At 40.0% G+C, this 24,793-nt stretch overlaps 1 non-coding gene and 1 pseudogene across 1 annotated transcript; one reads left to right on the top strand and one right to left on the bottom strand.

Moving 5' to 3' along the window:
• LOC110899422 overlaps window positions 1-24,793 on the top strand; it is a 59,227-nt pseudogene that overhangs the window by 15,111 nt on the left and 19,323 nt on the right.
• On the bottom strand, window positions 22,731-22,837 carry LOC118489938. The gene has a single exon (XR_004887949.1). It is a non-coding gene; the product is annotated as a small nucleolar RNA R71 (small nucleolar RNA).

Below are 24,793 nucleotides of genomic sequence, written 5' to 3' on the forward strand. Positions count from 1 at the left end.
GTGTTAACATAATGCCTAATTACATTTTCGAAAAATTAAGTATTAGTGATTTTGCTCCACTTCAAATACCCATTTTTCTATCCAATCAGAGAATAATAAAATCAATCGGTGTAGTTGAGGACATCTTGGTTCAAACAAATCAAATGGTTATTCCAACCGACTTTGTCATCCTCGATGACGCTCCTCTAGTGTTGGGAAGACCTTTTGTAAAAACTCATGAAGCTTTGAAAAACCAGAAGTTTAATAATCTACCTCTTCAATTAGGGGCATTCAAAGGGAGCATAGATCTTGAGAGTTCAATGAAATATCCTTTTGGCAACAATGACCCCCTAATTGAAGATGAAGATGAACCACCCGATATAAGTGAAAGATTTGACCACTTTGTTGAAGAAGAGGTCGCCATAGAACAAACCTTTAAAGTTCTTGATCTAGATGAGCCCTAAAATAAGGAGTCTCCTAAAGACCCGCCCCTTGAGTTCAAAGAACTCCCAAAAGGTTTGGAATATGCTTTTCTGGACAAAGATGGTAATTCACCTGTAATTATTTCGTCTAAATTAAATAGTGTAGAAAAAGAAAAATTAATTAGACTTTTGGAAAAACATAAAAATGCGATCGCTTGGAAGCTTGTAGATATAAAAGTAATAAGCCCTTCCATGTGCACGCACAAAATTCTGATGAACGATGACTACAAAGCAGTAATACAACCACAAAGAAGAGTAAATCCAAATGTCCAAGAAGTGGTTAAAAATGAGGTCATCAAACTACTTGACGCCGGACTTATTTATCCTATGTCCGATAGTCCATGGGTGAGTCCCGTCCAAGTAGTCCCAAAGAAAGGAGGTATGACGGTAATAACTAATGAAAATAATGAATTAATACCAACAAGAACCGTCACAGGATGGAGAGTATGCATAGACTATAGACGATTAAATGAAGCAACAAGGAAAGACCACTTTCCTTTGCCCTTCATTGATCAAACGCTAGAACGACTATCCGGTCATAAATTTTACTGTTTCTTGGATGGTTTTTCAGGTTACTTTCAAATTCCAATAGCACCTGAAGACCAAGAAAAGACAACTTTCACATGCCCCTACGGAACTTTTGCTTATCGACGCATGCCGTTTGGTCTATGTAATGCCCCGGCAACATTCCAACGTTGCATGGTGGCCATCTTCCAAGATATGATAGAAAAAACAATGGAAGTCTTCATGGACGACTTTTCTATCTTTGGAGATTCATATGACCAATGCCTCGATAACCTCGAACGAATGCTATCCCGATGTGAGGAAACTAACCTCGCCCTTAACTGGGAAAAATGCCATTTCATGGTAACAGAGGGAATAGTACTCGGTCACAAGATCTCGAGCGAAGGAATGGAAGTTGATCGAGCAAAAATAGACACAATTTCTCGATTACCTCCCCCCTCCTCCGTTAGAGCAATCAGAAGTTTCTTAGGGCATGCCAGATTTTATAAACGATTTATCAAAGACTTTTCAAAAATTTCAAGACCTCTAACGAAATTACTTGAAAAAGACGCGCCTTTCATTTTTGACAAGGATTGCAATCAAGCATTTCTAACCCTCAAGGAAATGCTAGTCAATGCACCTATCATGATAGCCCGATTGGAAATTACCTTTCGAAATCATGTGTGATGCAATTGACTTTGCCGTTGGAGCAGTCTTGGGACAAAGAAAAGAAAAGCATTTCCATTCGATGTATTATGCTAGTAAAACACTTAATGATACACAAGAGAATTACACAGCCACTGAAAAAGAATTACTAGCTGTGGTATTTGCTTTTGATAAATTTCGTTCTTACCTTGTTCTTTCTAAAATTGTAGTCTATACAGATCATGCAGCCATCCGATACCTCTTCAAGAAACAAGACGCCAAACCCCGTTTGATCAGGTGGATTCTACTCCTCCAAGAATTTGATATTGAAATCAAAGACAAAAGAGGGGCAGAAAACACAGCAGTAGATCATATTTCGTGCCTAGAAGACCCAGCTTTGGAGGCAACCAGGGACGAGCAAATCATCGAAAAATTTTCAACAGAGTCCCTGGAAATGGCGGAATGTAGACAAGAACCATGGTATGCCGACTACGCTAACTACTTAGCTAGCGGTATAGTCACCAAAGGATGGCCACATCACCAAAGAAAGAAATTCTTTGCTGATGTAAAGCATTACTTTTGGGAAGACCCTTATCTTTTAAAAATATGTGCCGACCAACTAATCCGAAGGTGCGTACATGGCAGCGAAACACGAAGAATTCTCCGCCATTGTCATGAAGGTCCATATGGAGGACATCATGGTGCCGCTAGTTGATGTGTGTAAAATGCAACATATAAATTACATCAAATAAGGCATAAAACTAACCCTTTTTTAGTACTAATATTGGAAAAAGAGTGTTTTTATCTTCCTTTTGTATTTTCAGGATTAAATTAGCTCAAATTAATAAAAGAAGCAAAAAGACAGCTAAATCTAACATAAATACAAGAAAAGGAACATAAGTGGATTGCCCGACCCCTCAACAGCATCCTCCCAAGCAAAACAAGAGAAGGCAGAAGACTGAACACCCCCCGTGCTCAGCCAGCACGGGGCCGTGCCCAAGAAGCAGCAGAAAAGACAAACCTATAGAAGCTTCTATTGCCCACCACGGGGCCGTGCCCAGTGAACACGGGGGCGTGGCAAAAGTACTGCAGGCGCATTAATTGTAATTGCGAATTACAATTAATGAAGAGAGAGATTGTTAGACGGGCACGGGGCCGTGTGCAGCGGACACGGGGCCGTGCCCAGACTTCTGTTCAGCCTATAAATAGGACTGCTTGGTTTCATTGCAACTCATCCCTTGGCACACCACCTCTCTCACACTTCATCCACCACCCACCACCATCACAACACCATCATCCACCACCATCATCCATTGTCCATCATAAAGTGTGTGAGTCGTCTCGGGATCCAAGATTGATCGTAAGAGTTCTTGACAATCAAGGCCATGTTTGCCTAAGTCTCTTACATCACTTGGTGAAGACAAGTGTTTAGTATAATACTTTTTATTTTTAATCTTTTGCACTTTTTATTTGGTTTTGTATTAATGACTTTAATAACTAGTTGCTTATGTTGAAGGTGATTCTTCCTTATCGTTTGTCCGTGGTATCTTGGCATTATTTTACTGTCTATATAAAATAAATGATTTTCACCATTCATATCTCCACGGTCTATATGGAGGTATGTTGGCTACCTGGTCGGGAGTTAAGGGAACGGTTTGGTAGGGGTCTTGCCCTTGTTCAGCGTTTAGAGGTCCTGCAAGGGACCTGGGTCAAATTTAGTAGGATCTCCTTCAATACCCATAGGTATTGGATGGCGGGGATCCAAACTCTTTAACCCCCTCATAAGTTAACTAATATTAATACTATAACCCGGCAATTTAGGACTGTATCCCTGCTGACTCAGACTACTTAGTCGAGGGTAACGTCACTTCCTAAAGAGGGGCCTACCATAATTTGTATTAATAACTTAATTCATTATCTTTCAATAATCCGACCCTTTAGGATTGTATCCTTGCTGACTCAAACTATTGGGTTGAGGGTAACGTCGCTTTCAAAAGAGGGGCCTACTACAATAACTAAGATAATCTCTTAAACAAGTGCAAAAGTGCGAAAATAATCAAAGGTTATACTAATACACGAGTCGGATTCAAGTGATTCATCTTGTCTATCTGTTTTTATTTTCATTTTTATTTTTCAGCAATTAGTTAGTTTTATTTTCTTAGTTTAAAAATCTTTTCTAACATTTTGATTTGGTTAGACGTTGAGGATAAACCGGTATTAAAAGCTCTTGTGTCCTTGGACGACCTCGGTATCTTACCAACACTATACTACGTCCACGATGGGTGCACTTGCCCATATGTGTGTTTAGTGTTAGTAAATATCGTGTTTTATAAATTTAAAACTTGGCTAAAAGTGTAAAAAGGGCTTAAAATATACATCTAAAATATAACACACTTCACGCACATCACTAGTACCGCACGAAAGGTATTTGATTCAGGATTTTATTGGCCGACCATTTATAAAGATGCGCAAAGTCTTATCAAGACATGTGATGCTTACCAAAGATCAGGTAATATTTCTTCCAAAAACGAAATGCCACAAAATGGCATTCTCGTTTGTGAAATTTTTGATGTGTGGGGACTCGATTTCATGGGACCTTTCCCACCGTCAAAAGGAAACAAATATATACTTGTGGTAATCGATTACTTGTCTAAATGGGCCGAGGCCGAGGCACTTTCAACAAATGATGGAAGAGTAGTGGTACGATTTCTGAAAAAATTATTCTCTCGTTTTGGAACACCTAAAGCATTAATAAGTGATAGAGGTACCCATTTTTGCAATCATCAACTCGAAAAAAATCTTAACAAGGTATGGGGTCTATCACCGGGTCTCAACAGCATATCACCCTCAAACAAACGGACAAGCCGAAGTGACTAATAGAGGTTTAAAACGAATACTTGAAAAAACCGTAGGTTTAAATAAAAAGGAATGGGCCGATAAATTAGATGATGCTTTATGGGCTTTTCGAACTGCTTATAAAACCACTATAGGCGCAACCCCATATAAGCTCGTCTATGGAAAAAGTTGCCATTTGCCAGTAGAAATAGCCCACAAGGCCTACTGGGCAATAAAAAATGTAAACTTGGATTTAGATATTGCAAGTGAAAATCGATTTTGTCAATTAAATGAATTAGACGAATTAAGGAATTATGCATACTCTAACTCGGAAATTTATAAGGAAAGAATGAAAAATCTACATGACAGATACATTAAACCTAATGAATTTCGACTGGGAGATCTGGTTCTATTGTTTAATTCATGACTTCGATTATTTCCGGGTGAACTAAAATCTAGGTGGTCAAGACCTTTTTCCATCACCCATATTTTTCCTCACGGTGCAGTAGAAATTAAATCTCGGAAAGGACCTCCATTCAAAGTCAATGGCCAACGGCTAAAACTCTATCGAGGATCCATTGAGGATGAAGAGGAAGAGATCTCGCTCCTAACGGTCAACGAGTAAAGGCATCCGCATCATACCTGGTATCTTACGAACAAGTGGGTAAACATCGAAATCGGTAAGTCTTCTAACCAAGTTTTTTTTCTTTTTGGGAAAACCAGGCACTCACACGAGCACTAAAAAAATTTTAAAACTTTGCTCGGCACGGGGCCGTGTCCGCGCAACTGTCGCGATAAAACCCTCTGTTCATATCAGTTACATCATTCCACACGCCCCGTTTCCCCGAAAAACGCTCTGGTCCAGGTAATTTTCCGCAAATTTTCGACGTCTCCTCTCATTCTAACAACATCAAGGTATGATTCTATCATCATTAGTAGTTAGATTAGTTACTTGCATGTAGTTAAAACATCAAAAATTTGGGGGAAAATCTAGGGTTCTTGAAGTTCATCCGGATCAAACCTCAAATTTTTGCAATAATCTGTTAGCATTAGTTTAGATTAGTGTAATGGGAAGTAGATACACTTGTATTGTTGATAGATTTTCCCGATTTCTCACAAAAACCCCAAACCCTTGTTTTTGAACCGAAAAAGATAAAATTGAAGGGGTAAATGGTTTGTTTTGGGGAAAACAGCACTTGGGGTTTCATTTTCGGGGGAAACCGCACCTACTTGGCCAAAAATTTTCAGATTTTCGGAACCGGGTCGAAAAATGCAATTTTTGAGTAACAGACGCCTGGACACGGGGTCGTGCCCACTGAACACGAGGCCGTGTCCAGCTAACTGTTTGCAGTTTCTTTCGAAAATCTCATTGTTTCATGCTAACTTTTGGTGTATTCTTTCAGATGTCGAACAAGACCCGAAGAATATGACATACTTCAAACAAGACCCGAAGAATTCCCAAGGCAAGCATGTACGGATCTCTTGATCATGGTGAACCAACTTGACCGGTTCAACAACCTGGTTACCGGACCACTAAGGGTTGCCCTAACCACTCGACTTCGATCGGTACACGAGTGCACTATGGAGTTCTACAGTACCTTCACTTTCAATTCAAGGTGTGACCCTTTCGACAATGAGGGTGTTGCATTTCGGTGTGGTGGAACTAGGTACTCGATCTCTATGGCGTAATTCGGGGCAATAGTTGTAACACCCCAACCCGCAACAGGCTGGCATGTCACTATTACAGATATCAAAATCCAAACAGTTTCAAATAAAAGCAAGAATCCAAGAAACAAAAAGTCTCAAATTCACCAGAAAACCTAAGTCTTATATTATTCAATACTGAAATGGATAGAAAACGAAAAGCTTTAAAACTTGAACTTCATATTACTCTCACTCATCCCTGTTTCCCTCGATTACCTGTAAACACATAAGACAAACACCAAAAAGAAAAATACGGCTGAGCCAAAAAGTTGCCCAGTAACGGAGAAATCAACAGTAAAAGCAAGACAGGCATACGGAAGCAAAACGGATCGGTACTGACACTAACAAATACAAAAGATGGCACTGAAACAATTACTTTTATAACTTGAATCCCAAAACTTATAATGAACAGATAACAGACGCATATAATCATATCACACATATCATAACAGAGACAAGACATACGTGACATCATATAATAGTAAAACAAGTCACGTAATATAGAAGCACCCACGAGCCTAAACAGAGGGGTACACAGCTATAGTCCATGTACCGAGACGGTGCGTGTAGGCGTACACACATTATTCTATCTCAACAGGAGTCAGGAGTCAGGAGTCAGAGCTAAGATCGATCTATTCACCTCTAGGGGCCAAGTGCTACACAAGCACAAGCTAGAGACGCCGTGAACTTTAGTTACGCACCGTCACGATGAGTGCCATGTCGTTGACGCCCCAACGACAAGTCTAACATATAATTGCTCGGGTGACAGAGTACAGAAATAAAAGTATCTAGGGAACATGCAATAACGAGCACAAGATTTAAAGTCTATTGCATGCTACAAAATATAGTAAATTCGAACATAACCTACTAGTGAAACATCCGTACTACAAAGTAACGGATTGAATAAAATACTATGATGTCAAGAAAAGGAATCCGTACCTTAGTCAAATCAAAGCAAACAAAACCAATACAAAACGTCCTCAACAATTGTGCAAACCTATATTTTCAAATATATAGGATCACATTAACGAAGCACAAAGTTGTTTATCTAGCCCATTGGCTCTTTGATTTCCGGTGACATAGACTTTTACAACTCCATTAATTATTATAATAGAAATGGGTTCATAGTTGTATACTCATCTTTAAATTTAGAACTATGAATTTTAGTCGACACACTTCCAGTAACTAATGACATTATAAATAACACATAACTTCAACTTCCAAGTCAATTTCTTATTTACGTATTTAATTTGAAGCTATGTAATTGTATAACTTATGAAAATTCACTAAAATAATTATCTATCTCATAAAACTACTATCAAAGTTAAATGCTTATATATCCGGTACAATGACAAAAAGAACAAACATTTTACACCGTTTTCATTTAATAAACTTTGTAAATATATATATATATATATATATATATATATATATATATATATATATATATATATATATATATATAAATACTTTGAATAGCATTGTATATGTGCATTGAAAATGGGTGCTTTTTGATAAGATTTAATATTGCCAGTTTTAATGGGTATATTGTTACCTCATTTTGTGATGTTTCCAAAATCATATTTTTAATTTTGATTGGTGATTTTTATGTAGCCAATAATACTTAACGTAAATCAGTTTCCAGGACTAAATTATAGACTAAAAAGATTAGAGGTAGCCTGGGAGTATTAATTCCATAAAAATTAAATAGCTTTTGTAATTTGTATTCCAATCGAAAATAACAGTGACATGCATGGACTTTAAATCAAAAACTCATTCATCATAACAGGTTCATAGTCACCGGAGTCATCAAAACGAAACCACAATTTACTTATCGGAAAAATGGTTCGGTTTACTTACAACTAGCTCAGCAATCAGAAGTCTTATAAATCAAACAACGACGGCTATGTGCGGCGAGACAGAACACGCCGACGAACAAAGATTTACGGCAGGGTGCGACGGCGACGGTATAACGGTTTGGATTAGCGGCTGGCCGGAATCAAACAACCACATAAGAAACAGAGTTCAAAACAAAAGGAGCAAGAGTCGACTAATGATTACCTCGATAGTCGAACGGAGCTAACCGGAGGCACGCGATTCGCTCTTCGGGTGGTCACACAACTGCGCTAAGGTGCGTGGCTATGGTGGTTTTACGTTATACGTACCTACGGAGACTGGTTCAGACATATATACTTAGATTGAGAAGGTCGAAACCGAAACCGAATCTAATATAAAGGAACGAGTAAATTCGGTACCTGAATCGTGAGTCGAAGGTCCGATCGCAGCAGCGAGGAGTTGTGGTGGCTGCTCGGAGGTATTATGACGGTGGTGCACTTGTGGTTCGGGCGGAACAAAGATGACCAGATGACGGCGAAACGGAATAGCTTGAAAGGGTGATGAATATTAAAAGCAAAAGATAGGTTGCAAGGTTTAAATGAGCAGTTGTTATCCAAGATTTTCGGCCAGTTTGGTTTGAGTGATGATAGCATGATAAAATTATGAAGAACATGGCAGAGATAAGCACGATTTGCCGCAAAAACCGACTTCGAAACAAGGGTTTTGGCAATTGCTTTATGCATGCATTACCAATAGTATATACTATCCTTTTTTTTTCTTTACGTGGTATAACATAAGGACCTTTTTCTTTTTCTTTTTTTTTCTATTATAAATGGATGTATTCTAGATATGTATATTATAATTCCACTCCCCTAAAAAAAAATTTGGTCCTCGAAAATGCTAAGCACGGATACGAAAGATCTCAATCATAACAAACATGGGAAAGACTTAACACATAGCAAGCATTTAGACATCACACATACTACGGTACGGAGTTTCAAATAAACGGATACTAAACAATCAGAAATTTAAACTAAGTCAGAATCACTAACCTTAAATACGGAATACTAAGATGAGAATAAATTTGGGTACTGAGAACGAATGGTGTCTTCCATTTCCCAAGTAGCCTCGCGTTCAGAATGGTTCTTCCAAAGAACTTTAACAAAAGGAATCGTCTTCTTTCGCATAATCCGCTCATGGCGGTCTAGAATAGCTTCGGGTTCCTCTTCACAAGATAAGTCTTCCCGAATAAGATGAAATGGATAATTCACAACATGCAACGGACGATAGTTGTATCCCCTAAGAAGAGACACGTGGAAGACATTATGGACGTGCGATAACTGAGGAGGCAGTGCCAGGCGATAAGAAACTTCACCGACTTTTTCAAGGATTTCAAACGGACCAATGAATCTAGGGCTAAGCTTCCCTTTTATTCCAAAACGGCGAATGCCTTTACAAGGCGAAACTCGCAAGAAAACCCGATCGCCCACATTGAATTCCAATGCACGACGATGTCTGTCTGCGTAGCTCTTTTGACGACTCTGAGCTTCCTTTAACTTTTCTCGAGCAACAGCAACCTTTTCACTCGTGATCTGCACTAATTCAGGGCCTTCTATGATTTTCTCGCCAACTTCTTCCCAACATATAGGAGCTCTACACTTCCGACCATAAAGAACCTCAAATGGTGCCATACCAATGCTAGCTTGCCAACTATTGTTGTAGGCAAACTCTACCAAACATAAATACTCGTCCCATTTCCCGCTCCACTCTAAAGCACAAGCTCGAAGCATATCTTCGAGTGTCTGAATAGTACGCTCAGACTGGCCGTCGGTCTGAGGATGAAATGCGGTGCTGAATCTTAATCTTGTACCCCAAGCAGCTTGCAAACCTTTCCAAAAGTGTGAAGTGTAACGTGGGTCTCGATCAGAAACAATTGAGACCGGGGTACCATGAAGTCTAATAATTTCCTGAGTAAAGATCTCGGATAATTTACTGACTGAGAAACCCTGCTGAATTGGAAGGAAATGAGCCGACTTAGACAAACGGTCGACTACAACCCAGATAGCATCATTCTTCTTGAAAGTCCTCGGTAAACCGGTAACGAAATCCATTGAAATATCATCCCACTTCCAAACTGGAATATCTAGTGGTTGAAGCAAACCACCTGCTCTTTGATGCTCAGTCTTAACTTGTTGACAAGTAAGACATCTACCAACATATCTAGCTACGTCCTCCTTCATAGCGCTCCACCAAAAGTGCTGGCGAAGATCCCGATACATCTTTGTAGATCCAGGGTGAATAGAGAATGGTGAACTATGAGCCTCAGCTAGCAATGACTCACGTAGGGAGGAATCATTAGGCACACATAAACGTTTTCCACACCAGACTACTCCACTTTCATCAATTCTAAATTCTGACTGCTTACCAACCTCCAAATTCTGTATAATAGCCCAAAGTTCTCCGTCTTCTTGCTGGGCACTCTTGATTCAAGAAATCAAATCAGGTTCAATCTGGAATCTGGCCAGATAACCGTTTGTGTCACCAAAATGGATACCAATACCCAATCTGTCGAGATCAGTGAGTATGTGCGGTTGCAACTGAAGAGAAGAGATTGATCCAGAATTCTTCCTACTAAGAGCATCGGCCACAACATTGGCCTTCCCTGGGTGATACTGAATGTTGGCGTCATAATCTTTCAACAACTCTAACCAACGTCTCTGCCTCATATTCAACTCCTTTTGCGTAAAAAATATACTTCAAGCTCTTGTGATCCGTGAAGATATCACAAGTTTCTCCATACAGATAATGTCGCCAGATCTTTAGTGCGAAGATAACAGCGGCAAGCTCGAGATCATGTGTCGGATAATTAACCTCATATGGTTTCAACTGACGTGAGGCATAAGCAATAACCCTGTTGTGCTGCATCAAAACACATCCCAAACCTTTCTTCGAAGCATCACTGTAAATCTGATATCCCCCTGTACCTGATGGAAGGGTGAGAATCGGGGCAGACACCAACCTTTTCTTTAACTCCTGAAAACTCTTCTCTCTGTCTTCGTTCCAAGAGTACTTAACCCCTTTTCTCAAAATTTGTGTGAGAGGTAAGGCAATAGTCGAAAATCCTTCAACAAATCTGCGATAATAACCTGCGAGACCCAGAAAACTACGCACTTCGGTGACCGAGGTAGGAGTAGGCCATTTAGTGATTGCCTCAACCTTAGAAGGATCCATAGAAATACCATTAGCAGAAACTATATGACCAAGAAAAGCTACTTGGTCTAACCAGAACTCGCATTTCGAGAATTTTGCATACAGCTTCTTCTGTCGCAAAATCTCGAGTACCGTACGAAGATGCTCCTCATGCTCTTCCTTGCTCTTAGAATATATCAGAATATCGTCGATGAATACTATGACAAACTTATCGAGAAACTCATGAAAGACTCGGTTCATTAGGTCCATGAAAACAGCTGGAGCATTAGTTAAACCAAAAGGCATAACCAAAAACTCGTAGTGACCATATCGAGTACGAAAAGCTGACTTAGGCACGTCTGAATCTTTGATCTTCAGTTGGTGATAACCAGACCTCAGATCAATTTTAGAAAAACATTTAGCACCCTGAAGCTGATCAAACAAATCGTCTATACGAGGCAGCGGATAACGATTCCGAATGGTGATTTTATTTAGCTCTCGATAATCAATGCAGAGCCTTAGGGAACCGTCCTTCTTCTTCACAAATAAAACAGGTGCACCCCAAGGTGAGACACTTGGTCTGATGAAACCAAGTTCCAACAACTCTTGTAGCTGTTCTTTGAGCTCCTTGAGCTCTAGAGGCGCCATACGATACGGGGCCTTAGAAATTGGTTCAGCACCAGGAATAAGATCAATTGTGAACTCCACCTCACGATCTGGTGGGAGTCCAGGCAACTCCTTAGGAAAGACATCAGGAAAATCGCAGACTGTAGGATAATCATCAATATTAGGCTCTTCAGAAGGTGTGGCTTTCACCGAAGCTAAAAATCCTGCACAACCATGCGATAGAAACTTCTGAGCCTTCAGTGCAGAGATAATCTTCAGAGATTTGCGAGGCTGAGTCCCATGAAAAATAAGTTCAGGGCATTGAGGATCCCCAAACAGAACGCGGCGATTTTGACAATCGATTGAAACACTATGCTGCGATAGCCAATCCATACCAAGAATAACATCAAAATCACTCATGTGAATAGGATACAAGTCTGCTGTACGGATGATAGAATCGATTCGGATCGGACAATCTCTATAAACATGAGATATAACAGTAGCATCTCTCAAAGGAGTAGATATAACTAGAGGGTACTCTAAAGCAGTAGGCATAGACTTCAAATACTTAGCAAACAAAAGTGATACCACTGAATGTGTCGCACCAGTATCAAAAAGAGCATACATATCACGTTCACCAATATGCACATAACCGGAAAGCGTACCTGAGGCATTAGCTGCATCCTTAGCTGTGAGTGAGAAAACTCGACCTCCACCAGTAGTTTTGGTGTTTCCACCAGTATTAGCTCGCTGCTCAGGCCGAGTGCAATCCTTAATCAAGTGGTTTGAATCTCCACATCTGAAACAACGACCTTCAGCAAGGCGACATGCACCACCATGACGTTTCCCACAATGAGTACAAGGAGGAATATTAGCGCGGTTCTGATTCGGGTTTTGCTGGCTATGCTGCTGTGTGTTGCTTCGAATTCTGAGCAGACCTGTGATTCTGATATCGATTTCTTTCATATCGCGACTTGTTGTTGTAGTACCTGTCAGAACGATCCCTTCGGTCTTGGGATTGATCATTGCCACCCCGATTGTCAGAATTATTCTGGTCGTTTTCCCTAGACCGTTTACGATTACCCTCTGACGTTGCTTCTTCTCATTATCCAGATTCTTGACAGCATCAACTACCTCAGTAATGTCAGTGAAACGAAGGTTCAGGATGAACTTCCTATCTCGATCGCATATAGCCCATCTGAAATTATCAGTCTGCTGCTGTGGTGTACCTGCTGCAGGGCCTAGAAAATTAACCAAACGACTAAAACGAGCTTTGAATTCCATAATAGGCTCGTCATCCCCCTGCCTGATAGAAGCATACTCTCTCAGATACTCACTTCTATCAGCGTCAGTGAAATACTGCTGATAAAACAAAGTGCGAAATTCAGCCCAAGGAAGTGTTGCTGCATACTGATCTCCTCCACGAGCTTCTTTCAAGGTCTTCCACCACCTATGAGCATCGTCCTCTAGTTTATAACTAGCAAGCCTAACTTTGAACTCATCACCCACGCCCATCACTTCGAACAACTTTTCGATATGAGCAATCCAGTTTTCCGCCTCAACTGGTGTAGCAGCAGTACTAAACGATTTTGGCTTTTCCTTTCTGAAGCGCTCAAGCCAATCAAGGATAGTAACAGGACCGTTATTGTTACCATTATTGTTTCCCCCAGGTGGTTGTACATTATTGTTGTTCTGCTGCAACTGTTGTAGAAGGTTGGGAACCAAACCCGCAATAGCTGTATTGACAGCATTAGCAATCAGAGTTTCAATAGGGACGTTGTTGTTGTTGTTGTTCATATTTCTTCGAGGAGGCATCTGAAAGGAAGATATACATGTAAGAAGATAGGAGTTTTCATATTATGCGGAAGATGACACGGATGGAATCCTAACCCAACGTCTACCCATTAACTCACATGTTTAATTATTATTGTTTAAGTTTTCTACAAGAAAGAGCCTGGGCTCTGATACCATAACTGTAACACCCCAACCCGCAACAGGCTGGCATGTCACTATTACAGATATCAAAATCCAAACAGTTTCAAATAAAAGCAAGAATCCAAGAAACAAAAAGTCTCAAATTCACCAGAAAACCTAAGTCTTATATTATTCAATACTAAAATGGATAGAAAACGAAAAGCTTTAAAACTTGAACTTCATATTACTCTCACTCATCCCTGTTTCCCTCGATTACCTGTAAACACATAAGACAAACACCAAAAAGAAAAATACGGCTGAGCCAAAAAGTTGCCCAGTAACGGAGAAATCAACAGTAAAAGCAAGACAGGCATACGGAAGCAAAACGGATCGGTACTGACACTAACAAATACAAAAGATGGCACTGAAACAATTACTTTTATAACTTGAATCCCAAAACTTATAATGAACAGATAACAGACGCATATAATCATATCACACATATCATAACAGAGACAAGACATACGTGACATCATATAATAGTAAAACAAGTCACGTAATATAGAAGCACCCACGAGCCTAAACAGAGGGGTACACAGCTATAGTCCATGTACCGAGACGGTGCGTGTAGGCGTACACACATTATTCTATCTCAACAGGAGTCAGGAGTCAGGAGTCAGAGCTAAGATCGATCTATTCACCTCTAGGGGCCAAGTGCTACACAAGCACAAGCTAGAGACGCCGTGAACTTTAGTTACGCACCGTCACGATGAGTGCCATGTCGTTGACGCCCCAACGACAAGTCTAACATATAATTGCTCGGGTGACAGAGTACAGAAATAAAAGTATCTAGGGAACATGCAATAACGAGCACAAGATTTAAAGTCTATTACATGCTACAAAATATAGTAAATTCGAACATAACCTACTAGTGAAACATCCGTACTACAAAGTAACGGATTGAATAAAATACTATGATGTCAAGAAAAGGAATCCGTACCTTAGTCAAATCAAAGCAAACAAAACCAATACAAAACGTCCTCAACAATTGTGCAAACCTATATTTTCAAATATATAGGATCACATTAATGAAGCACAAAGTTGTTTATCTAGCCCATTGGCTCTTTGATTTCCGGTGACATAGACTTTTACAACTCCATTAATTATTATAATAGAAATGGGTTCATAGTTGTATACTCATCTTTAAATTTAGAACTATGAATTTTAGTCGACACACTTCCAGTAACTAATGACATTATAAATAACACATAACTTCAACTTCCAAGTCAATTTCTTATTTACGTATTTAATTTGAAGCTATGTAATTGTATAACTTATGAAAATTCACTAAAATAATTATCTATCTCATAAAACTACTATCAAAGTTAAATGCTTATATATCCGGTACAATGACAAAAAGAACAAACATTTTACACCGTTTTCATTTAATAAACTTTGTAAATATATATATATATATATATATATATATATATATATATATATATATATATATAAATACTTTGAATAGCATTGTATATGTGCATTGAAAATGGGTGCTTTTTGATAAGATTTAATATTGCCAGTTTTAATGGGTATATTGTTACCTCATTTTGTGATGTTTCCAAAATCATATTTTTAATTTTGATTGGTGATTTTTATGTAGCCAATAATACTTAACGTAAATCAGTTTCCAGGACTAAATTATAGACTAAAAAGATTAGAGGTAGCCTGGGAGTATTAATTCCATAAAAATTAAATAGCTTTTGTAATTTGTATTCCAATCGAAAATAACAGTGACATGCATGGACTTTAAATCAAAAACTCATTCATCATAACAGGTTCATAGTCACCGGAGTCATCAAAACGAAACCACAATTTACTTATCGGAAAAATGGTTCGGTTTACTTACAACTAGCTCAGCAATCAGAAGTCTTATAAATCAAACAACGACGGCTATGTGCGGCGAGACAGAACACGCCGACGAACAAAGATTTACGGTAGGGTGCGACAGCGACGGTATAACAGTTCGGATTAGCGGCTGGCCGGAATCAAACAACCACATAAGAAACAGAGTTCAAAACAAAAGGAGCAAGAGTCGACTAATGATTACCTCGATAGTCGAACGGAGCTAACCGGAGGCACGCGATTCGCTCTTCGGGTGGTCACACAACTGCGCTAAGGTGCGTGGCTATGGTGGTTTTACGTTATACCTACCTACGGAGACTGGTTCAGACATATATACTTAGATTGAGAAGGTCGAAACCGAAACCGAATCTAATATAAAGGAACGAGTAAATTCGGTACCTGAATCGTGAGTCGAAGGTCCGATCGCAGCAACGAGGAGTTGTGGTGGCTGCTCGGAGGTATTATGACGGTGGTGCACTTGTGGTTCGGGCGGAACAAAGATGACCAGATGACGGCGAAACGGAATAGCTTGAAAGGGCGATGAATATTAAAAGCAAAAGATAGGTTGCAAGGTTTAAATGAGCAGTTGTGATCCAAGATTTTCGGCCAGTTTGGTTTGAGTGATGATAGCATGATATAATTATGAAGAACATGGCCAGAGATAAGCACGATTTGCCGCAAAAACCGACTTCGAAACAAGGGTTTTGACAATTGCTTTATGCATGCATTACCAATAGTATATACTATCCTTTTTTTTCCTTAACGTGGTATAACATAAGGACCTTTTTCTTTTTCTTTTTTTTTCTATTATAAATGGATGTATTCTAGATATGTATATTATAATAGTGGGGCTGTATACGGAGGAGGATTCGGGAAGTGAAGAAAACACCGGAGGAATGCGAGAGTTGGATGAGAATAAACGCCAAGCCGCATGGGCTCAGATTGGGGAAGGATTCTACAATCCGAGCAGCACTAAGAGTACTAAGCTGAGGGATCTGCTTTATCGCTACATTCATTGGCTCCTCACTTACTCTCTTAGTCAAGTACATGACAGCAGCAGCGTTGTTGGGTTAAGAGATTTGGTAGTCCTTCACTGCATTCACAACCGAAGACCCCTCGATGTTCCATTCCTCCTACTCCGGAACATGCATCTGAACCGGCTTGCTCATGCACCAACCCCTATTTTCTTCGGGGGATGGGTGTACCGGCTCTTCAAGCACTTCACGCAGATACCTAGGTCTTTTGAAAGGAGCCCATGGTCAGGACGGGTCGATATGCACATTTGTCGTGCCATGAGCCTAATCTATGAAGCGGAAGACGGATCGGTAAGCTTTCAGAGGATGCAAGGCCATGCATGGAACCCGCACGAGGATCGGTAACCTCCCCAATACCAGTACCAACCCCACGGTGAACCGGGCCAGTCCTCCTCACAAGGAGGTGGTTTTCCTAACTTTCAGAGTTTACATGATCTTTTGTAGGAAAACCTTATGTGCACTAGGAACACCTACAACCTCGCCAACAACACATACCACCGGGTCGGAGCCATTGAAAGAAACATCACCGATATCCAAGATGACATCGGAAGAATTCGGGAGTATATGGCGGGGCATGGGGGAGGAGGTGACGACAGTGATGAAGACATGGACTAGGCGGGTGGAGTAGGAGTAGGAGCGGCTGGTTGGTGATCCCACAGGTTAAAATCCCTTTCTATCGAACAATTTGTGGCCTGCGTGCCGAATTGTTGAACAATTCACTTTCCCTAACTTATTTTTATTTTCTGTTTTTGTTTTTATCTTTAACTTGATGGTTTGGATGTTTAACTTGGTAATTTAGGACGTTTGGTATTGCTTGGTGTGGTATTTACTGATAAAACAGGTACAAACGAGGCTTAGAGTGCTAAACATTAGTACTACTAAAGCCAGGACAGGAAAACCGGAGAAAGAAACTTGTTTTTCAGCCTTGCAGACTGTTCACACGGGGTCGTGCCCGGCCGACACGCCCCCGTGCCCACCTCCCAGATATGCTGTTTGTTTAATTTCTGCAGATTTTTGACAGACACGGGGCCGTGCCCAGCCAACACGCCCCCGTGTCCATCTTCTATAAGTTTTCGTTACTGGCAGTTGAACACGGGGCCGTGTTCAGGATGCCAGTAACATAAAATTCTGCTTTTAACACCATTTTACACATTCAATCAACCTAAAAACTTATTTTTGGGACACATTGAGGACAATGTGTAATTTAAGTGTGGGGGGATGCTAAAACCTTGAATTTTGCAAGTCCTAATAACAAGCCTTACACAAAACTCTATTGGAACCGCTAATCACCCCAAATTTTTTCAAAAATTTTCATTTTTTTTTTACTTGTCTAAGTTTAAGTTGGGAATTCAAGTTCTAACAAGGTTATATTTTTACAAGTTTACAACCGATAGCGTCGTGATAAAAAAAACCAACATAAGAAAATTACGAAAAGGCATGACAAACTTATTTATAATTTGATTATATATACTTGATCACATAAAAAACCCTTTACCACAAAAGTGAGTCTTGAGCCTTTAACGAGCATACAAATACATATCTTTACACTAAATGCTCATTTTTCGTTTCTTGTGTGAATAGCCGCTTGGTTCGTACGACTCTAGAACTTGCCACAACAATACATTCCCGGTCCTTACCAACTTAAACCCGAGTAAGTAAATGATGGAGGCATTAGGACTAACCCCTTTTTCATTCTACACCATTATTTTTCATTTTTTTTACCACCTACCCAAACTGTCACACCCCCAAATTACCACATAGGGAGTGTCCCTGTTAGGCGTGTGACAAACCAATAACGAGCCACCAATTACATTGAACCAATACAAGTTATAAATAAAATCCCCATTATTAATAAAAACATCCTCAACAAGTTTAAACGAAAATCAATAAGTTCAGCGGAAGCAAATAGTAAACGAAGTTAAACTGTTTCAAAACCCAAGTATAGTTTCATGAAATCAATCGCATAAATCCTCCCAGTCGACCCATGACCACTCCAGCTACTCCAGACAGCAAGTTCCCCAAGTCCAAGATACCTAACGACCTGCGAGCATGCAACAAGTGTATCAGACAACGCTGGTGAGTTCATAGTTTTACAAAAACGTTGGTCACCAAGTGTTTAGTTAATCCATTGAATTTAGTTCCGAAAGTAATGTTGAAGACAATGCTGATAATACCCCAATACAAGACGGCTTCTGGATATTTTGCCCTTTCTCCAATGCTCCTATCAAAGCATTGGTCATGACTAGGTCATTAGTTCAACACCCGTCCTCCCAGGTACGGGGTGAGGTTGCCAAACCTAAGTAGCGCTACTAACTAATACCATGTTACCTTCCCGGTAACCAAACAACACGGAGGGACTTTAAAGGTGATAGGAAGAGTATATTATCCAACATTCCCGTTTTTACCCAAAAGACTTATCCCTCCCAGGATACCCACTGACTGTCCCAACCACCGGGACGCATGCTCAAGAGAGATGAACTCACCTTTGATTGCTCGGTAGATTATGTTCTTGTTTAACGGTTGATTAAGTACGTCCTATCATGATTTACCAGTAACAGACAGTTCAGTATTTACGTCTACACGTATTTCATCACAAATTGTTCACACGAGGTATGTACGCATATCGTCACACAACAAGCAATAGGCATTCATGAAACACATTTAACTGTAGCATCCTTACATCTTGTTGCATGTACTAACATTTAGTTCCCATTATCAACTCATCACCCGGCCTAGTTAATTTATTTACCTGGTTCATAAATTTTATCAACTGTTTATTAGGTTTAAGAATGCGGTCCGCTTCAAAGCATCCAACCCACCGCCCACAATCCTTTAACATCAAAATACAATAATAAATCTCCCTATCACACATATACGGTTCCAGGATAAGGCACGTATAAACATATCTTCTGACAATTCTAAAGCACCTATTATCCAGCAAATTCACATCACATGCGGCCACTGATATGGCAGTTTGCTCGGCCCACTATTGCTGGCCCAGTCCGGTTTTAGTTGCTCAATTCACTCCAGCCCCGTTATACCTCGTTTTATTATATATTAACTAAACTGTGCGGCCCAATATCATGGCCTCTAATTTATATATTAACTAACTGTGTAATATCAATCCTTGGCTACTACCCTATCATAACAGACAAAACATACATATAGTAACATGCACATCTTTCAATTATCCTCACATGTAGAACTCACCCATTTCTAGGTACTGACAATTTATTGAGATTCACCATGCTCTTATTTACAAAGTTATCACAACCCCTTATTTAGTCAACATATATTAATTACTCATGTGTTGTCACATGCACTTGTCAACATCAAGCATACACATGGTTATTCACAACCTAAATTCGGTCCACTTATATACATATATATCACTGCCAACATGAATCCTAGAATCCCCCAACATCCTACATAATTATTATCATCACATCAAATTCAATATACCATTGGACCAAACAACCATGCGCCATCACATCCTATTAACATATTCTCTTTAACCTACGTATACTAGTATCATAAATTGGCAATATATCATCAACAGGAGACTAACTTATTTATTTTGTTATTCAAATAATGTTCACTAAAAATCAAGACACCACATGGGTCAATTTACCCAAACTCTTTATTCTAAATGGGTATTATTATTATTACCCAATATGTATAAATACTCAGCACAAATAATCAACATATATAAATTCATAAGTAAAACCGAGATGTTTTTTTTTTTTGTACTAACCGGGCGATGTATAAAGCTAGGCACAAAAGATAAGTTCCCAAAGGAGAAGGGACTTCGAAGAGGAGGGGAAAAAGGCTGATCGTCGACTTCCAGGGAGGGTAACTAGGGTTTGAGACTATATAATTTGTTAACATACCATTCCACATACAATTTCTTTATGTGTGCGTGTGTATTAATTAGCCTCACACAAGCTGGCCCACAACTAATCCTTTTCGGCCCACCACCCAAGTAACCGACCCCCCCCACCTAAACCTGTTTGGGTTTATATATTTGTTTAGCTAATATTGATATTTAACAAGTGTGTGAAACCAATCCCATACGTAATCGAACATAGTGGGCCGAACCCACTTGTAATGTGTTTTGTTCAATTCTCGATTGGACTCCTAGGCTAATGGGCCAAGTACAAACAATTTATACTGGAACATAGTTGGCCGAATTGATAATTGGAATGATAAAAGAATGAAGTGTGTGTGTGTTAAGTGAGTTTTGCGGCCCAAACAATTTGGCTCTCTAAGTTAGTTGAACGACACACAAAAGCGTTTAACAACTTCATATATAGCTAATCCGTTAAACACACGCAATCAACATAGAGATACACACTAAAAGTTGTGGGATTTCAAGCAATGTTAACCTTACTTATCCGGGTTGTCACACAAACTCCCCCTAGTTAACCCCTTTGAGCCTAAACCTTTTCATTTCTTAACCCAAAATAATCACCCTTTTTACCCACCTAAACCTTTTTATTTTTAACCCTTTTCTTTTATTAACAACGTTCGGTTTTCTTACGACTTAAAATATATATATATATATATATATATATATATATATATATATATATATATATATATATATATATATATATATATATATTGATGAAACCAAACAAACAAACAAGGGCTTAAAATATATACCTAAAATATAACACACTTCACGCACATCAATGAATGTTTTGGTCGCCAACACAAAAAGAAGAATACCCACAAAGCTTCAAAGTAGGATTCTGATGTAGAATATTCTTAAAGACTGTAATTTTTTCTAACATCATGATTCTTCTTTTGTGGAAGTTAAAGCTTTGAATTGGGGTTTTGATTTACATCAGTGGCTTTACTTTTTTTTGTTATTAAGGTGATGTTTGGGTTCGGTAGTCCTCAAATTGAATTGGGGTTTTGATATACATCAGTGAATCGCTCGAATAGTGAGTGATTTTGAGAGTGATGGTGGTGAGTGGTGCTTATGGCAGTGGAACGTGGTGGGTGGTTGCCGGGATATTGAGAGGGACTGTCTTTAGAAGAAAGAGTAGTGTGGGTAGAGTGTTTTTAGATAAATAAATAGAACAAAATTACAAATCTACCCTCTTGTGCAAGGCACATGCCTTTCTTAACCGGAAATTTTAACCTGGTTATGGTCAAAGGACGTAAGGTGTAATGGGTTTTACAAATAAAGGACGGTGATTGTAATTATTGAAGTTAAAGGGTATCCGTTGCAATCCGACACAAACATAAAGGACGAAAAGTGTAATTCACCCTATTTTTTTGGATTTTCTTAATTTTCCAGCTTCTGCAGAGCTCAGCACGGGTCGTGCCTGGTCAGACACGGGCCGTGCCCAGCAGTGTCACTGGCAGTTTTTATTTTCCGAGTTACTGAGGGCTGAGCACGGGGTCGTATCAGTGCAACACGGGGCCGTCTCCAATTTTCCAGTAACAGGGATCCGGAAAACAATCGCTGTATCTCCGACCACGGGCCATGTTCAGTGAGCACGGGGCCGTGGTGAACTTTCTGACCAACATTCTTTTCTGTTTTTATTGCAGGATTTGGAACCAGACGCCACATCTGAACCTTCTACGTAGTGTATGAGCTCCAGTTCTAATAAAGACATAAAAAAACCTCTAGAAGAACCCGAACGTTTTCTGATAAAAAGACTTAAAGCTAAAAACCAAGAGAAGGTTTCGGGGGACCCACTTCCAATGGCGGACCAACGTACCCTCATGGATTACCTACGACCCACCGTAGGTAATCTTGGCGCCGCTATCAATGCACCGAATGTTGAAGCCAACAACTTCGAACTTCGGCCACATTTGATACAAATGCTTCAAAACTCCGCAACCTTTTCATGGGCTTGTGGACTAGGATCTCCATCTACATATTACTAATTTCTTAGAAATATGTGATACCTTTCGGATCAATGGAGCATCAAATGACGCCATCCGCCTTCGAATGTTTCCATTTTCACTAAAAGACCGAGCAAAAGCTTGGCTCAACGCCCTCCCAGTTGGTTCGGTAAACACCTGGGATGAACTAGCCCAAAAATTTCTATATAAGTATTTCCCTCCCGCTAAAACGGCTAAATTAATGACTGAAATTAATACATATTCACAAGAGGATAGGGAATCCTTATATGAAACTTGGGAAAGGTTCAAGGAGCTATTGCGAAAGTGTCCCCATCACGGTCTTACGGTATGGCAACAAGTATCCACCTTCTATAATGGGTTGTTGCCACACACGAGACAAACACTTGACTCTAGCTCCGGGGGACGTTTAGGTAATCGCCGCCCACATGAAATATACAATCAAATCGAGGAAATTGCTCAAATCAATTTTCAGTGGCACACTCCCCGAGGCAATAAGTCTATTGCCCCGGGCGCCCATAAGGTTGATGAAAGCACTTCTTTACAAGCCCAAATCGAGGCCCTTTCTTCAAAAATTAAAAAGTTAGAAATGACAAAAACAGTCTCGGTTATGGCTTGTGAAGGGTGTGGTGGGCTGCACGAAAATTGGAGTTGTATGAAAGAAACAGATGATCAACCCGAGTCGGTAAACTACATTGATAATAGACCTAGGCCGTCGGGTCCTCCAACGAGTACCTACAACCAAGGATGGCGTAACCACCCTAACCTTGGTTGGAGAGAACCCGGCAATAGTAGTAACCAACAAAGTCTAAATCAACGAACAAACTTTCAACAACCAAGAAATGAGTCACAAAATTTCCCTCAACAACATGGTGGATGAGAAAGACTTGAAGATACTATATCTCGCCTCATCTCCGACACTGAAAAGAAAAACTCGGATCGGTTTCAACAATTGGAATCAAATTTTAGAAATCAGCAAGCTAGTATACAAAACATTGAAAAACAAATAAATCAACTAGCTCAAAATTTCTCCGAGAGACCACAAGGCGCGTTACCAAGTAATACCGAAACAAACCCAAAAGCACAAGTTCATCTCATAACATTAAGAAACCGTACCGTGGGTCCCGCGGAAGCTCCGCCACCACCAACTGAGGAAAGCACACCACCGCCCCAACAAGAGAAGGCTTCTCCTCTACTTCAAGAGCCCACCAAGGCTCCTCCGGTTCCGTACCCCAGTAGGTTAATTCGTCAAAAGACTAATGAGCAATTCGCAAATTTCGAAAGTTTACTAAAATAATTGCATGTTAATATTCCTTTCATCGAAGTCCTAACTCAAATGCCTAAATACTCAAAATTCATGAGGGACTTCCTCACTCATAAAAGGAAAATTGTATCATTGCAATTAGTTAACCTAGGCGAAGAATGCTCCACCCTCGTACTCAACAAACTTCCCCAAAAGAAGATTGATCCCGGAAGCTTCACAATTCCTTGCTCGATCGGGGAATCCACCATTCGTAATGCACTAGCCGACCTTGGGGCTAGCATTAACCTCATGCACTCATCAATGTTCAAAGGACTCGGCCTAGGAAAAACGAGCCCTACCAAGATGAGTATACAACTTGTCGATAGATCCGTCAAATACCCGCAAGGTGTCGCTGAAAATCTATTGGTCAAAGTCGACAAGTTCGTCTACCCGGCCGACTTTGTCATATTAGATATGGAAGAAGACACCGAAGTCCCCCTCATACTAGGGAGGCCATTTCTAGCCACCACACAAGCAGTGGTAGACATGAATGACAGAACACTCACTTTGAAGTATGGGGATAAAGAAGTGAAGTTTGGGGTTGGGAAGAAAGTAGAGGACGATGACCCGGTCAATTACATGAAGGTTATTGATTCGAGTTTGGATGATGCTCTCCAACGGTGCAACATGGGATGTAAAACATCCCGCTCGGAAAACATATAACCTCACATTGGGTCTAGCCAAAGACCCTTATAAACGTGGCGCACCACGGAAGCATTCCGCGGAACTATCCTTAGTTTAGTTTAATCTTTTAGTTTAATTTTAATTTGCAGGAATAAAACACACTCAGGATGGTGAAGGATAACAAGGGAAACGAGAAACATCTCCCATGCATGAAAACAGGGACATCCGACAACAATTTCTTCATTACAGTAAGCTTAGCACGGGCCGTGTCCGCCCAACACGGCCCCGTGCTGCACACTCTGCAGAAAATTGCCCAGTTCAGGTAACTGGACACGGGGGCGTGTTCGCCGTGT

This window comes from Helianthus annuus, chromosome 2 (assembly GCF_002127325.2).
Source record: "Helianthus annuus cultivar XRQ/B chromosome 2, HanXRQr2.0-SUNRISE, whole genome shotgun sequence".
NCBI lineage: Eukaryota > Viridiplantae > Streptophyta > Magnoliopsida > Asterales > Asteraceae > Helianthus > Helianthus annuus.